Here is a 14,440-nt window from a genome sequence, read left to right as displayed (position 1 = left end):
TACAGCAATATTTTCAATGAGACACAGGTGAGTAAAATTTCATGTTTCACATTATATTACATTTCACACGTCTACCTCTATCCTGTACCTACATTTCACTCCCTATTTGTTAACTGAGTTGTCCCCTTCCATTTCAGTTTCACTAATGTGTTAACCTACGTGTCAACAGCTTGCACCCTTGAAAGGCTTCTGATGTGTGACATTGGTATGTTGACCTTCCAATGGGTAACCTTTTTTAACACTGTAATTGACAATACAAAGTTCACAATCATTGACTGACTCCAATATTATTAAGATTTCAAGGGTGTTTATTGAAGTGCATAAAAATGTAGGGGGGTTGTGAAATGGCGAGAGGTCATGGTGGAATAATGTCCATGGCAGAGTCCAGTCTATTAGTCTCACAGGTACATTGCACATCTGGCCATTGGAAGTGGAGCTGGGGCAGTTCCAATCTGGACAGGGTAACAAAGTGGGACAGTGGGGGGACAATCAGGGTAGTCTTATTTCCTGGCGGGGGTCTTGCCATCTTGCTCTGTTCTGTTCCTGGATCTCAGGGCCCGCTTTCGTGGTGGTTGTCCGTCTGCATGGGGTGGGGTGCTGGTGTGGTGGTCCTGTGGCGGGGCGTCCTGTCCACTAGAGCCGGCGGAGGTGGTGGGCATTTCATCGTCGTGGCTAGTGTCAGGGGCCCCTTGGAGTGCCACGGTGTCCCTCAAGGTCTTTTGAATGTCCGTCAGCACCCCTACGATGGTGGCCAGGGCAGAGCCGATGGTCCTGAGCTCCTCCCTGAACCCCAAATACTGCTCCTCCTGCGGACGCAGGGTCTCCTGCAACTTGTCCAGGACCGTTGCCATTGTCTCCTGGGAGTGGTGGTATGCTCCCATGATGGAGGATAGGGCCTCGTGGAGAGTGGGTTCCCTTGGCCTGTCCGCCCCCGTCGCACAGCAGCCCTCCCAGTTCCCCTGTGTTCCTGTGCCTCGTCCCCTGGACCGTGTGCCCACTACCACTGCCCCCAGGTCCCTGTTGTTGTTGTTGGGGTGGTGGGTTACCCTGGGTGCCCTGTAGTGGTGGACACACCGCTGATTGACCTGTCCTGGGTAGGGAGGTATGGGCACGCTGGGTGGGTGCTGTGCTGGTGTTCCCAGAGGGTGGCAGTTCGGTGTTGGGCTGTGGCTGGGCAAGGGGAACCGACTGTCCTGAGGCCCACAATGGTCCGGGCTGGTCATCAAGATCCAGTAGGGCAGAGCTGCTGTCGTCACTGTGGGCCTCTTCTGGGGGTGGAGTGGTGTTGTCTGGACCCTCTGGTGTGGTGACGTTCCTTCGGGTTCCTGCAGGGGTATGAGAACATGATTATTGCATGTGTGTGTGTAATGGTGTGCAGTGGTTGGGTTTGCGTGAACCCCTGTGCAGGCATTCCTGTGTGGGGGCTTGTGTGGTGATGGTTGGGGGGTGTTGTGGGTCTGTGCAGTGGGCATGCTTTAGTGATGGGTGTCCATGCTTAGTTGTGTCATGCAGGTCTTGGGGTTGGGATGGGTGGTTGGTGTTATGGAGTGAGGAGTTAGGGTGATAGGGGAGGGTGTGAGGGTGGGGGCGTGTGATAGCATGCAGGTAGGGTGGGGGATATGATAGTGAAGATTTGACTTACCAGCGTCTGTTCCTCCAACGACTCCTGCGAGGCCCTCAGTATGCAAGATGGACAAGACTTGCTCCTCCCATGTTGTTAGTTGTGGGGGAGGATGTGGGGGTCTGCCGCCAGTCCGCTGTACCGCGATGTGGTGCCTGGAGACCGTTGAACGCACCTTCCCCCGTAGGTCGTTCCACCTCTTCCTGATGTCCTCCCTATTTCTTGGGTGCTGTCCCACAGTGTTGACCCTGTCGACTATTCTTTGCCATAGCTCCATCTTCCTGGCTATGGATGTGTACTGTACCTGTGAGCCAAATAGCTGTGGCTCTACCCTGATGATTTCCTCCACCATGACCCTGAGCTCCTCCTCGGAGAAGCGGGGGTGTCTTTGGCGTGCCATGGGGTGGTGTGTGTGATGTGTGGGGTGGTGTATGTGTTGATGAGTGTGGTGAGTGTAGTGGTATGTGGTGTTTTGTGCGTGGATGTTGTGTGGGTGATGGTGTAGTGTGCCTCTGTGTGATGGTGTTATCTATTCTGTGCTGTCTCTCTCTGGCCTTCGTCTCTAATTTGTGGTCGTAGGGGTTTGTGGGTGATGTGAGTGTGTGTTTTATATTGTATTGGATGTGTGGGAGTGGTGTTCATATGTGTATCAGGTGTGTGTATTTGGAATTGTCCAATGTGGCGGTGTTTTGGAGATGTGTGGGTATTTTGAGCGCGGCGGTGTGTACCGCCAATGGAATACCGCGGTTGAAAGACCGCCGCGTGGATTCGTGGGTCGTAATAGCATGGGCGTGTTTTTGTTGGCGTGGAGGTGGAGGATTTGTTTCCGCATATTTATCACTGACCTTTGGTGTGGCGGTGTTGTGTGGGTGTCTGAATTTCGGCGGATTCCAAGATGTGTGTCATAATAGCTGTGGCGGAATACCGCCGCCGCGGCGGTGTATTGGCGGTCTTCTGCACGGTGGTAAGCGGCTTTTACCGCCAATGTTGTAATGACCCCCATTATGTTTGCAAACCGCTCCCTCTTTAACTCTCTTTCCTAAATATCCAATTGTCTGACAGGAGTAACAGTGCTGGAAAGTAGGAGGATTGAGGCAATCCCAGTTCCGGCAGCTATCTCTGGGCTGGATCTGGGATCCGGCCAACCCAAGAAAACACGTTGAATTTCTCCTGGTGTAATTTTCCAAACTTGGGACACAATGTAGATTTTCCTAGTAATTTATGACGGAAAGTCTTAATTTTATTAAAGACACGGAGGCGAATATTATGCATTCTTTTCTTACTTTATTTTAAACAGCAGCAGTCAAGAACTACAACTCCCAAAAGGTCTGGCAAAAGTCTAACAATGGGAGTAAAAGAGTCAAACGCTGGACCAATAAGAAGTCACCACAGACCATAGAGTACACCCTTGACTGCAAGCAGCCCTCTTTTCTTGAGTGAGCAGATCAAACAGAGTCATAGAACAAAGGGAAAATAAGTCCTATAATTGCCAAAGCGAGAGAGACGGAGAAAAAGTCCTGAACACGGGCAACGAGCCAGATAAAAGTTAAAGAGGAAAGGTCCTGAAGAGGCTGGAAAAGCGGAGTCTTGAAGTCCCGCGTCGACAGGAGCGGTGGAACTGGAATTATCCCGATGACTGTGGTAATGCTGGGGGGAAAAGACAAAATATGTGTTAGTAAAAATAGCGGCAGGATAATATTCGCCTTCGTGTCTTTAATAAAATTAAGACTTTCCGTCATAAATTACTAGGAAAATCTACATTTTATATCAAGACCGGAGGCTCTATTATGCAAGTTTAAAGCTTGTCAATAACTAAAGAAGTTGCGGTTCTAACAGGTTTGCAATAAAAGGTTCTAAAAACATTATCATTAGACCTATCGGTTGACCTGATAATGTCCTCCAAACTGGAACCCAGTGAAAAAGCTTTGGAAGCCATTGCTCCCCTGGAAGAATGGGCACCAAAGGTGGAAATATCTAAGGACATCACCCATTTAACCCAACGGGCTAATGTGGCTGATGAAAATGGATTGTGAGGTTTACGAAAGGGAATTAAAAGTTGGTGAGAAGAGGACATTCTTAGGTTACAGGTTCTTTTTTCATATTCCTTTAAACAAAGACCTACACAAAGTTTTGGTTTGTCAGGAAAAAAGGGGTAGAAGACAGTATGTAAATTGGTTTTGGTGCGTTTGGAAATGTGAAATAGGAAACCCGTAGGCATAAACTGGCGGGCGGAAACATCTAAAGATTTAACATCTGAGACTCGTTTAATAGAAATCAGACACAACAACATTGTTAGCTTGGCAGAAAGCATTTTTAATGAAAGACCTGAATTGTCCGACCAATCGAGAAACAAGTTCAAAACTAGAGAAACATCCCAAATATGGAAATACTTGGAGGACGGAGGTGTCGACAATTTTATTCCCTTCAAGAGTCGACAGATTAAAGGATGTTCCCCAATAGGCTTGCCATTGAAATAACAATGGTGCATAGAAATAGCAGATCTATAAAGATTTATGGTTCTATAAGACTTACCTGCGCTAGCTTGGGCAGCTAAGAAATTAATAATTAAATTTAGACTCGCTGAAAAGGGATTGGCACATTTTCCCCACACACCAGCCTGACCAAAGAGACCAAGCTGATCTGTAGGCTCGCCTTGTGCCAGGAGCCGAGGCATTACTAATGAGTTCTGAAGCCTCTGCCAAAATTGGAAAGGTCTGTTTGGGGACCCAGAGACCTTCCAAGCTGAAAGGGTTAATGAATTTCTGAGGATTAGATTGATCCGGATGGGTCCAGAAGGAGAGACGGGAACACCGGAAGGAGAATGGGAAAGTCTGTTGACATGGAACTGCAAGGACCATGGAGGCTTTTTGACGCCTGACCTGGGAAAGCACTCTGTTGATTAAAATGAAAGGAGGAAAGGCATAATTGAGCGACCGGGACCAGTCTTGGAGAAAAGCATCCGTGGAGCTGGCCAGAGGATCGGGACGCCAGCTGAAGAAAAGTGGAAGTTGAGAATTGAGCCAAGATGCAAAGAGGTCTATGCGAAAGGGGCCCCATTTGTTTGCAAGTTTTTGGAAGACTGACGGATGCAGTTTCCAATTGCTGGTGTCTTTGAGATAACGGGAATGCCAATCTGCTGTGGAATTCAAGGAGCCTGGGAGGTATTCGGCTAGAAGGGAAAATTTGTGGGAGAGACGAAACTCCAAAAGGCTCTTGCCCAGGAGGGCAAGGGGTCTGCACCTGGTGCCTCCAAGATGATTGATGTACCGTACTGCGGATATGTTGTCCATACGAAGAAGGATGGGACACTGGGGGCTGTTTTTTGTAAAGCTTTTGATCGCAAAGGAGCCTGCAAGAAGCTCTAAACAGTTTATATGCAATTTTGACTCCTCTGTGGACCGTATACCGCCAGTCGATACTGAACCACAGCGGGCGCCCCAGCCCATAAGACTTGCATCTGATTCTAATACAAGATCAGGCACAGAGGGGGGAAGACAGATCTGCTGTTCCAGGCATCTAAATGGGATATCCACCATTAAATCTCCATCCGGGATTCCTTGTCTAGAGAAACGAGGTCGGAAAAGGAAAGACCTCTGCGAAGATGAAGGATTTTTAGGCATTGCAGAGCACGATAATGGAGAGGGCCTGGAAAAATGGCCTGAATTGAAGAGAGAAGAACTACCACTCTTGCGAGGGGCCAGAGAGAAATTAGATCCTTTTGGAGCGTGAGAGTAAGTTATTTTTTTATTGCCGAAACCTTCGATGGAGGGAGGAGGAGGGTGGCCGAGACAGAGTCTATTTGAAACCCAAGAAACTCTATTTGTTGGGAAGGGACGACCATAGAATGATTTATAAGGAAACCTAGGTCGGTGAAGAGCAAGGTTGCTGTATAGAGAAGAGAAAGAAGAGAAGACACTTTCTGGTGCATGATAAGAATGTCATCGAGGTAAATTATGAGTCTGATACCCAGAGATCTGGGAATGAGCTACAACAGGTTTCAACAGTTTCGTGAATCACCAGGGTGCAGAAGAAAGGCCAAAAGGAAGGGAGGAAAACTGATAAGTTTTTGACCTCCATGGGAACTGTAAGAACTTCCTGTGAGCAGGATGGATAGGAATGGTCAGATAAGCGCCTGAAGATCTAATCTGACTAACCAGTCGTTTTGAAGAAGAATATCCCTGAGATGGAGTATAGTTTCCATCTTGAAATGTCGGTACACTACAAATTGATTGAATGATTTGAGATTGATTACTGGCCTGAGTTTTTTGTTCTTTTTGTGAACAAGAAAAAGGGAACTGATGAAACCGGAAGGATCGGGTAGAGAAGGTTGGATCGCGTTTTTGTCTAAGAGCGATTAAACCTCTGAAGTAGTGAGAGAGGACATTAAAAGAGAGAATTTTGGAGGGGGGGAGGGTGGGACTGGAAAGGAGGGAAGAAGAGTTTGATGTAATAACCCTGAACAGTGTTTAGAACCCAAGGGTCTGATGAGATTGACTGCCATTTTGGAAGGAAATAACATAAACGCCCTCCCACGGGAAGGCCAAAAAATTGGCTTACCTTGAGAATTGCTGGTCTGGCGTAACAATGTCCAAGGCTGCCGAAGCCTCTGGACCTTTGCGGGTAAAACTGCGGTTTGAACTCCTGACCGTAGGAATTGAAGGAGTTGGAGGAGCCTCTTGCACCCTGGTTTTGGTACGAGCGGCCAGTAAAGCGGCTCTTGCCTCTACCGGGCCGTGCAAAAACCCTTTGGTTGAAAACCTTTTTTAAAGATTGTTGGCCTTTATCCAGTGACGAAAAAGTGGAAACGTAACGACTGAGGTCCTTAATAAAAGAGTTGCCAAAGAGTTTTCCATCGGCTTGAATGCCGGGATCCAGGGAGGCTAGGTTAGCCAGCTTAGGGTCCATTTTTAATAAGAGACCCTTCCTTCTCTCATGGATGATTGCTGAATTGGCGTTTCCTATGAGGCAGAAAGCTCTTTGAGTCCAGAGTGAAAGATCTGACGGGTCAATGGGAGAATCATCTAGTCTGACTGACTCCGCTAAATCGAAAATACGAGCCAGAGGCCCCACCACATCTAAAAGTTTGTCCTGACAAGTCGTCCAGGCCTTTTCAACCCCTTTGCGGGGGTCCTTACCAAACGTTGTGAAAAAGGTTATAAGGGACTGATCAATAGAAGGAGTGGCGGTGATGTTAGAGGCTAGGGAAGGTCTAGGGCACTAAGATCTGAGCTTTGCATGTGTTTGCTTGTCCAAGGGGAGACGCAGAGGGGATGAGATATGATCTCCTACATGCTCAGAAGGAAGCCACTCAGCAGAGTTAGGATGGTGGATCAGTGAGAGGTCAAACATTGGAACACCCTCGGAGTCTATAATGTTGGATGAAGAATCCTTGAGTGAGAGTTTTAGGCGCTTAGAAGGAGGAGAGGATGGAGGAAAGTTGTCGTCAGAATTGTCAGAATGAGAAAAATCATCCATGTCATCATCATCAGTGTCCAAAATGTTTGAAACAATTATCTTTTTTGGCGCATCAATATGTTTTGATTTAAATTTACATTTGGAATGAGAAGTAGTAAGTTTTTTTTAGAACTGTTCCCCTCCTTCACAGGGGGCCTGGGAGGAATCAAGTCCTAAGATTGTTGTTGTGAGGCAACCTGAGTGTCCATTTGAGCGCCTTTAGCAGGTCTAGAAGTAGCCTGCTTGGATTTTCTGCCTTCCCCCTCAGAATGGGCCAGAGAATTGGACACCACGGACTTTACCGTATTCTTAATGTTCTTAGACATTTTTTCCATGGATGCTTGTAAAGCATGTTTCACTGACGACTGAATAAACATATTCAAATCCTGTTTAAAAACCTCCTCATCCTCATTTATTTCAGGCATGACAGGAGAACTGTCGGAATCCATAGAGAAATAATGAAGTAATGTTTTGTTGTAATTAAAAGAGAGAAAAAACAGTGTAAATGAGTTTTAAAACGACAGAGAAAGAAGCTCCTGGCTAAATAAGGGTTAAATGAGAGAGAACAGTCTCTCCGACTAATAAACCACCCCCCGGGGGGGTGGGACAGTGCAGGGAAGCCAGAAGACGTGAGAGGCCGCGCCCCCAAACACTTCAATGCGGATCGCAGAGGAAGCAGCGCGGTCAGCTGAGCACTTGACGCCGGAGAAAGCCGGTGAAAAGGGAGGTGCGCTGCCGGCAGAGAAAGAGGAAATCACAGTGCGGTCAGAACCGCGAGAGCGCAGCGCACTGACCAGAAACTGAAAAGAGCCAGTAATAGAACATGCAACGGTTGATAAAGGAAACGGAGCGCGTGAGGAAAAAAAGCCTGTGGGGGGCGTGGGGTGCGGGGCAACGGGAAACAGTATCGGAAGCAGTAATATAAACAAAATATGAAAAACAATAGTAGTAGGTAATTAAAAGAGACTAATACATTAATATTATGAACACAGTAAATGAGGAAGGTGAAAGAGTCAAGGGTGTACTCTGTGGTGACTCCTTATTGGTCCAGCGTTTGACTCTCTTTTACTCCCATTGGCTAGCCTGTTGCTAGACATTTTGGGAGTTGTAGTTCTTGACTGCTGCTGTTTAAAATAAAGTAAGAAAAGAATGCATAATAGAGCCTCCGGTCTTGACATAACATTCAGTAGCACCTGTACGTTGTCTGCATTCTGTTTAGTGCAGCAATCTGCAGGCAGTGCGGGCTGTGTTTTTTCACGTTTACCTGGGTACAAACAAGAGTCTGATTTAAAAGGCCATCACCCTTTCTATTGTTCAAATATCACCCTAATTGGGGGGTCCTCTGTAACCTAACACCCAGATGACAATTCGATGGAAGGAAACAAAGGCATAAAGGTTCTCACTTCACAAGTTCTTTAGAGAAACTGTGTCTTGGAGGCAGGGTTTGGACTTTGTTTAACCCCCCTATGTAAGAGATGTGCATGCACTATAAAAATGCAATATTTATCTGTGTGTATTAGTAATTATACTAATAATTTAAATGGCACCTACTAATGTATTATTTATTATTTTGTAAAACAGTGATTGGGGGTTGTCTGTTTCAAGCACTTTATTAATTGCCTTCTTTGCAATCTAAGAACAGCAGCAATTCGAGAAAAAAAAATAAGGATCTAAACCCGTCTTAGAATTTGCATGCACCTCTCCTTGATGTGGGGATTAGATTACTGTGTAATATTAGGAGGATTGCAATTTGTGAAATGCAAGTAATAAACTGATCTCAGCGTGAAAAGCTGTAACCCACTTATTTGTCTGCATCAATAAAAATATGTGCTCTGCATGTTACATGATGTTCTTTGCAGCACGCATATTAACCCTCGATGCTACTTTATTAGTCAGATCTGTGATTGTACAAAACACAGAACTGCCTTAACCACCAAGTTATTGTACTACTATTATCACCATCCACTCAAAAATGCTGAGCACGCAAAGACTCTACTCCAAGTGTCTAACCCCTGTAATATATTTTAAAATGCAGAATCTTTGTGACGAATTAAATAATCTAGAACAGATTTGCTGTCTCATTTGTCCGTGTTAAACATTCTTTGCAGCAGATTTTCTTTGTAAATTAATGTACAAGTTCACTGCCAGGCTCGGATTTTCAAGCTTCAACCCTCGTGGCTCCTCCTCATTTCCTCTGCCACACATTTACTCCCAATCTATATGTTCACAGAGTATATTTTTCTAATTTCATCATTATTAACACTCCACATAAAATTACATCACGTTCAGGGATTTGTGGCAAAATGTAAAGAAAACATATAGTGATAAAAGGGAAGTGCAAACTAGAATGTTTGCATTAGTTTGTCCCCCGACTCGCCTTTACACAGCGTGGGTTGCTGAAAACCAGACAAGAACTACGCATTGCTTGCCATAACCAGTACTGGCACTAACTACACAGCTGCTTCCGAAGCGTGCCACCACTTCCAGTCAACAGTCGCCAACTAATGTACTACCTTAAGAAGTTAACACGTTTTTGAACGTCTAAGGCCACATGTGCAAGAAAAACGAAAATAGCTACGCGAGTACACGGGGAATGAAAACACTGATGGGGAGTGGAAAATCTTAGCGCAAACACATTAAATCGCGCATATGAATATAGAATAAGAATTAAATCATCAAAAGAGATGGCTCACAACTAGATAATATTATAAAAGGGCGATACCTTACAGAAAACGGACAGCGAAAGCTACTCTCCCTTCTCACTTCTCCAAATGTTCAAATGTCCTCCAAAGCCCTGCGGTTTCAAACGAAACTAAACTGAGTAAAGCTGCCTAGAAACCCCTGTAGCCGATTCTAGTTCGCATCAGCCCGCATAGTTGTCAAAATGGCAGTACGCTCATGTGTTAAATTGTCCTTCCTTAGTTTTAGTGACAAAACAGCCTGTGTTTCGTCTGTCAGTCGGGGCCATGTTGAGTTGGGAAGGCGTTTTTATTGCAGGAAACATGATAAAAAGATCTTAGGTACTGTCTGAAAAATGTAATTCCGTTAAGGGCACGGAGGCGAGGACTTCCGATTTCTTTTCCTTTGCTTCTCAAAATCAACTCATACAATACTACAGCAAACGTTGAACTACAAAAACTCATAAGCAAAGCTAATAACAAATCCCAGGATACACGAATGCTAATACACTTGTTAAAAAAAAACAAGAATTTGCAATGCAACGGGTCTCGCGTTACGTCGAGTTAGAGATATTAGCGTTGTAAACTCGTAACCGGACTTTTCTTGCCACATTAAATGTAAAAAGAAAAAGACGAGCGCGATCATCGTGATGCGAAATAAAGAGAAAGTAGTCCAGAAACCATACGGAAAATATGGAGGCTTGTATGTTTCCAGTAGTTTACCAGTGCTCTCGAGGAGGGCTAAACACCAGAAAAGGCATGACATATGCATGCCTTTCACGAATGAAAAAATGCAGATTTTAAAAGGCAAGCCCACAAATCAATAAAAGTGACTAACAAGGGTGTGGTTAAAATCCCCCTATAGAGGGATCAAAAATGTTCTAGCTTTCGCAACAAGAATTTCCAATTCTATGTCAGGACCAGAGGCTCATATTATGCATCTCTTTCTATGCTTTAATAAACACAGCAGCCAATCAGAGAAGATGTTATTGAACCAAAACATATCCCAGAGTTCAAAGGATACACAATAACCATAGATAACACTTAGGGGGTTATTCCAACTTTGGAGGAGGTGGTAATCCGTCCCAAATGTGACGGATTTACCACCAGCCGTATTACGAGTTCCATAGGATATAATGGACTCGTAATACGGCTGGTGGTATATCCGTCACTTTACCGTCACTTTTGGGACGGATTACCACTTCCTCCAAAGTTGGAATAACCCCCTTAGTCTATATAAGCTTCGGAGGCAATGGAACTTCCTCTTTCTTTGCAAAATTCAGTCAGTAAAGTCTGTGAAGACAAAGAAAATCGAACCCAGCCACGGAAACGTCCAAAGTCCAAGAAGAAAACAACTGTTCAGACATCGGAAGGCCAATTTCCAAGGAATGAAGAGCTTCAACTCTGATCGAAACCTGAGAGAAAGGAAGAAACGAGAACTAATCATAGCATATGCCATAAAATTGACATCCACAAATTACATGCACTGATACAATCACTGGGTGGGAAAGACAATGAGACATAATAGAAAACAGAATACTTAACTTGTAAACAGAGGTCTTATTGTCAACTGGGGGGGGGGGATAATCCTCGCCTCTGTGTCCTTAACCCCTTCGCTGCCAGGCCTTTTCCCCCTCCTGTGCCAGGCCTTTTTTTGGCTATTTGGGGCAGTTCGAGCTAAGGCCCTCATAACTTTTTGTCCACATAAGCTAGCCAAGCCAAATTTGCGTCCTTTTTTCCCAACATCCTAGGGATTCTAGAGGTACCCAGACTTTGTGGGTTCCCCTGAAGGAGGCCAAGAAATTAGACAAAATACAGTGAAAATATCGTTTTTTTCAAAACAATTGGAAAAAGTGGCTGCAGAAGAAGGCTTGTGGTTTTTCCCCTGAAAATGGCACCAACAAAGAGTGTGCAGTGCTAAAATCACCAGCTTCCCAGCTTTCAGGAACAGGCAGACTTGAATCAGAAAACCCAATTTTTCAACACAAATTTGGCATTTTACTGGGACATACCTCATTTTTACGATTTTTTGTGCTTTCAGCCTCCTTACAGTCAGTGACAGAAATGGGTGTGAAACCAATGCTGGATCCCAGAAACCTAAACATTTTTGAAAAGTAGACAAAATTCTGAATTCAGCAAGGGGTAATTTGTGTAGATCCTACAAGGATTTCCTACAGAAAATAACAACTGAAAAATAAAAATATTGAAATTGAGGTGTAAAAAACAGCAATTTTTCTCTACGTTTTACTCTGTAACTTTTTCCTGCAATGTCAGATTTTTTAAAGCAATATACCGTTATGTCTGCTGGACTCTTCTGGTTGCGGGGATATATAGGGCTTGTAGGTTCATCAAGAACCCTAGGTACCCAGAGCCAATAAATGAGCTGCACCCTGCAGTGCGTTTTCATTCTATACCGGGTATAGAGCAATTAATTTGCTGAAATATAAAGAGTGAAAAATAGGTATCAAGAAAACCTTTGTATTTCCAAAATGGGCACAAGATAAGGTGTTCAGGAGCAGTGGTTATTTGCACATCTCTGAATTCCGGGGTGACCATACTAGCATGTGAATTACAGGGCATTTCTCAAATAGATGTCTTTTTTAAACACTCTCTTATATTTGGAAGGAAAAAATGTAGAGAAAGACAAGGGGCAATAACACTTGTTTTGCTTTTCTATGTTCCCCCAAGTCTCCCAATAAAAATGATACCTCACTTGTGTGGGTAGGCCTAGCGCCCGCTACAGGAAATGCCCCAAAACACCACGTGGACACGTCACACTTTTTGACAGAAAACAGAGGTGTTTTTTGCAAAGTGTCTACCTGTAGGTTTTGGCCTCTAGCTCAGCCGGCACCTAGGGAAACCTACCAAACCTGTGCATTTTTGAAAACTAGAGACCTAGGGGAATCCAAGATGGGGTGACTTGTGGGGCTCTGACCAGGTTCTGTTACCCAGAATCCTTTGCAAACCTCAAAAGTTAGCTAAAAACACGTTTTCCTCATATTTCGGTGACAGAAAGTTCTGGAATCTGAGAGGAGCCACAAATGTCCTTCCACCCAGCGTTCCCCCAAGTCTCCGATAAAAATGATACCTCACTTGTGTGGGTAGGCCTAGCGCCCGCGATAGGAAATTCCCCAAAACACAACGTGGACACATCACAATTTTTGACAGAAAACAGAGGTGTTTTTTGCAAAGTGCCTACCTGTAGATTTTGGCCTCTAGCTCAGCCGGCACCTAGGGAAACCTACCAAACCTGTGCATTTTTGAAAACTAGAGACCTAGGGGAATCCAAGATGGGGTGACTTGTGGGGGATCTGACCAGGTTCTGTTACCCAGAATCCTTTGCAAACCTCAAAATTTGGCTAAAAAAACAGGTTTTCCTCACATTTCGGTGACAGAAAGTTCTGGAATCTGAGAGGAGCCACAAATTTCCTTCCACCCAGCGTTCTCCCAAGTGTCCCGATAAAAATGATACCTCACTTGTGTGGGTAGGCCTAGCGCCCATGACAGGAAATGCCCCAAAACACAACGTGGACACGTCACATTTTTTGAAAGAAAACAGAGGTGTTTTTTTGCAAAGTGCCTACCTGTAGATTTTGGCCTCTAGCTCAGACGGCACCTAGGGAAACCTACCAAACCTGTGCATTTTTTAAAACAAGAGACCTAGGGGAATCCAAGATGGGGTGACTTGTGGGGCTCTGACCAGGTTCTGTTACCCAGAATCCTTTGCAAACCTCAAAATGTGGCTAAAAAAACACATTTTCCTCACATTTTGGTGACAGAAAGTTCTGGAATCTGAGAGGAGCCACAAATGTCGTTCCACCCAGCGTTCCCCCAATTCTCCCGATAAAAATGATACCTCTCTTGTGTGGGTAGGCCTAGCGCCCGCTACAGGAAGTGCCCCAAAACACAACTTGGACACGTCACAATTTTTGACAGAAAACAGAGGTGTTTTTTTGCAAAGTGCCTACCTGTAGGTTTTGGCCTCTAGCTCAGCCGGCCCCATGGGGGGCAGAAATGGCCTAAAATAAATTTGCCCCCCCACACCCCCAACCCCTCCCCGGGAGCGACCCTTGCCTATGGGGTCGCTCCCCTTGCGTGACATTGGCGCAAAAAAAAAATCCCCGGTGCCTAGTGGTTTCTGCCCTCTTGGGGGCAGATTGACCTAAAATCGGCCGATCTGCCCCCAAGGGGGGCAGAATTGGTCTAAATACAATTTGCCCCTCAGGGGAGCGACCCTTGCCTAATGGGTCGAAAACAAACAAACAAAAAAAAAAAAACACAATTTCTTTTTTTATCCTGGTGCCTAGAGGTTTCTGCCCCCCCTGGGGGCAGATGAGCCTAATAACAATAGGCTGATCTGCCCCCGGGGGGGCAGAAATGGCCTAAAATAAATTTACCCCCCCCCAGGAGCGACCCTTGCCCACTGGGTCGCTCCCCCTGCGTGACATTGGCGGCAAAAAAAAAATCTCCGGTGCCTAGTGGTGACCTAAAATCGGCCGATCTGCCCCCGAGGGGGGCAGAAATGGTCTAAATACAATTTGCCCCTCAGGGGAGCGACCCTTGCCTAATGGGTCGCTCCCCATCTCTAAAAAAACAAAAAAAAAAAAAAAACCACACATTTATTTTTGCCCTGGCGCCTAGAAGGTTCTGCCCCCGGGGGGGCAGAAATGGCCTAAAATAAATTTGC

General features: G+C 45.3%; 1 protein-coding gene across 2 annotated transcripts in view; it reads right to left on the bottom strand.

Annotated features, from left to right (window-relative positions):
* The window catches only part of XRCC6 (X-ray repair cross complementing 6), a 153,390-nt gene extending 143,453 nt beyond the window's left edge, over window positions 1-9,937 (bottom strand). The window contains exon 1 of one of the 2 annotated variants that reach the window (XM_069231263.1): window positions 9,803-9,937. The gene's annotated coding sequence lies outside the window, so the exon portion shown is untranslated. Of the gene's footprint in view, window positions 1-9,797 lie in introns of both variants that reach the window. The other variant, XM_069231262.1, reaches the window with a different exon arrangement.
* Window positions 9,938-14,440: the final 4,503 nt, after the last annotated feature.

This window comes from Pleurodeles waltl, chromosome 4_2 (assembly GCF_031143425.1).
Source record: "Pleurodeles waltl isolate 20211129_DDA chromosome 4_2, aPleWal1.hap1.20221129, whole genome shotgun sequence".
Taxonomy (NCBI): Eukaryota; Metazoa; Chordata; class Amphibia; order Caudata; family Salamandridae; genus Pleurodeles; species Pleurodeles waltl.
The sequence above is the reverse complement of the archived record's forward strand: the minus strand, read 5'-3'. Positions and strand labels throughout refer to the sequence as shown.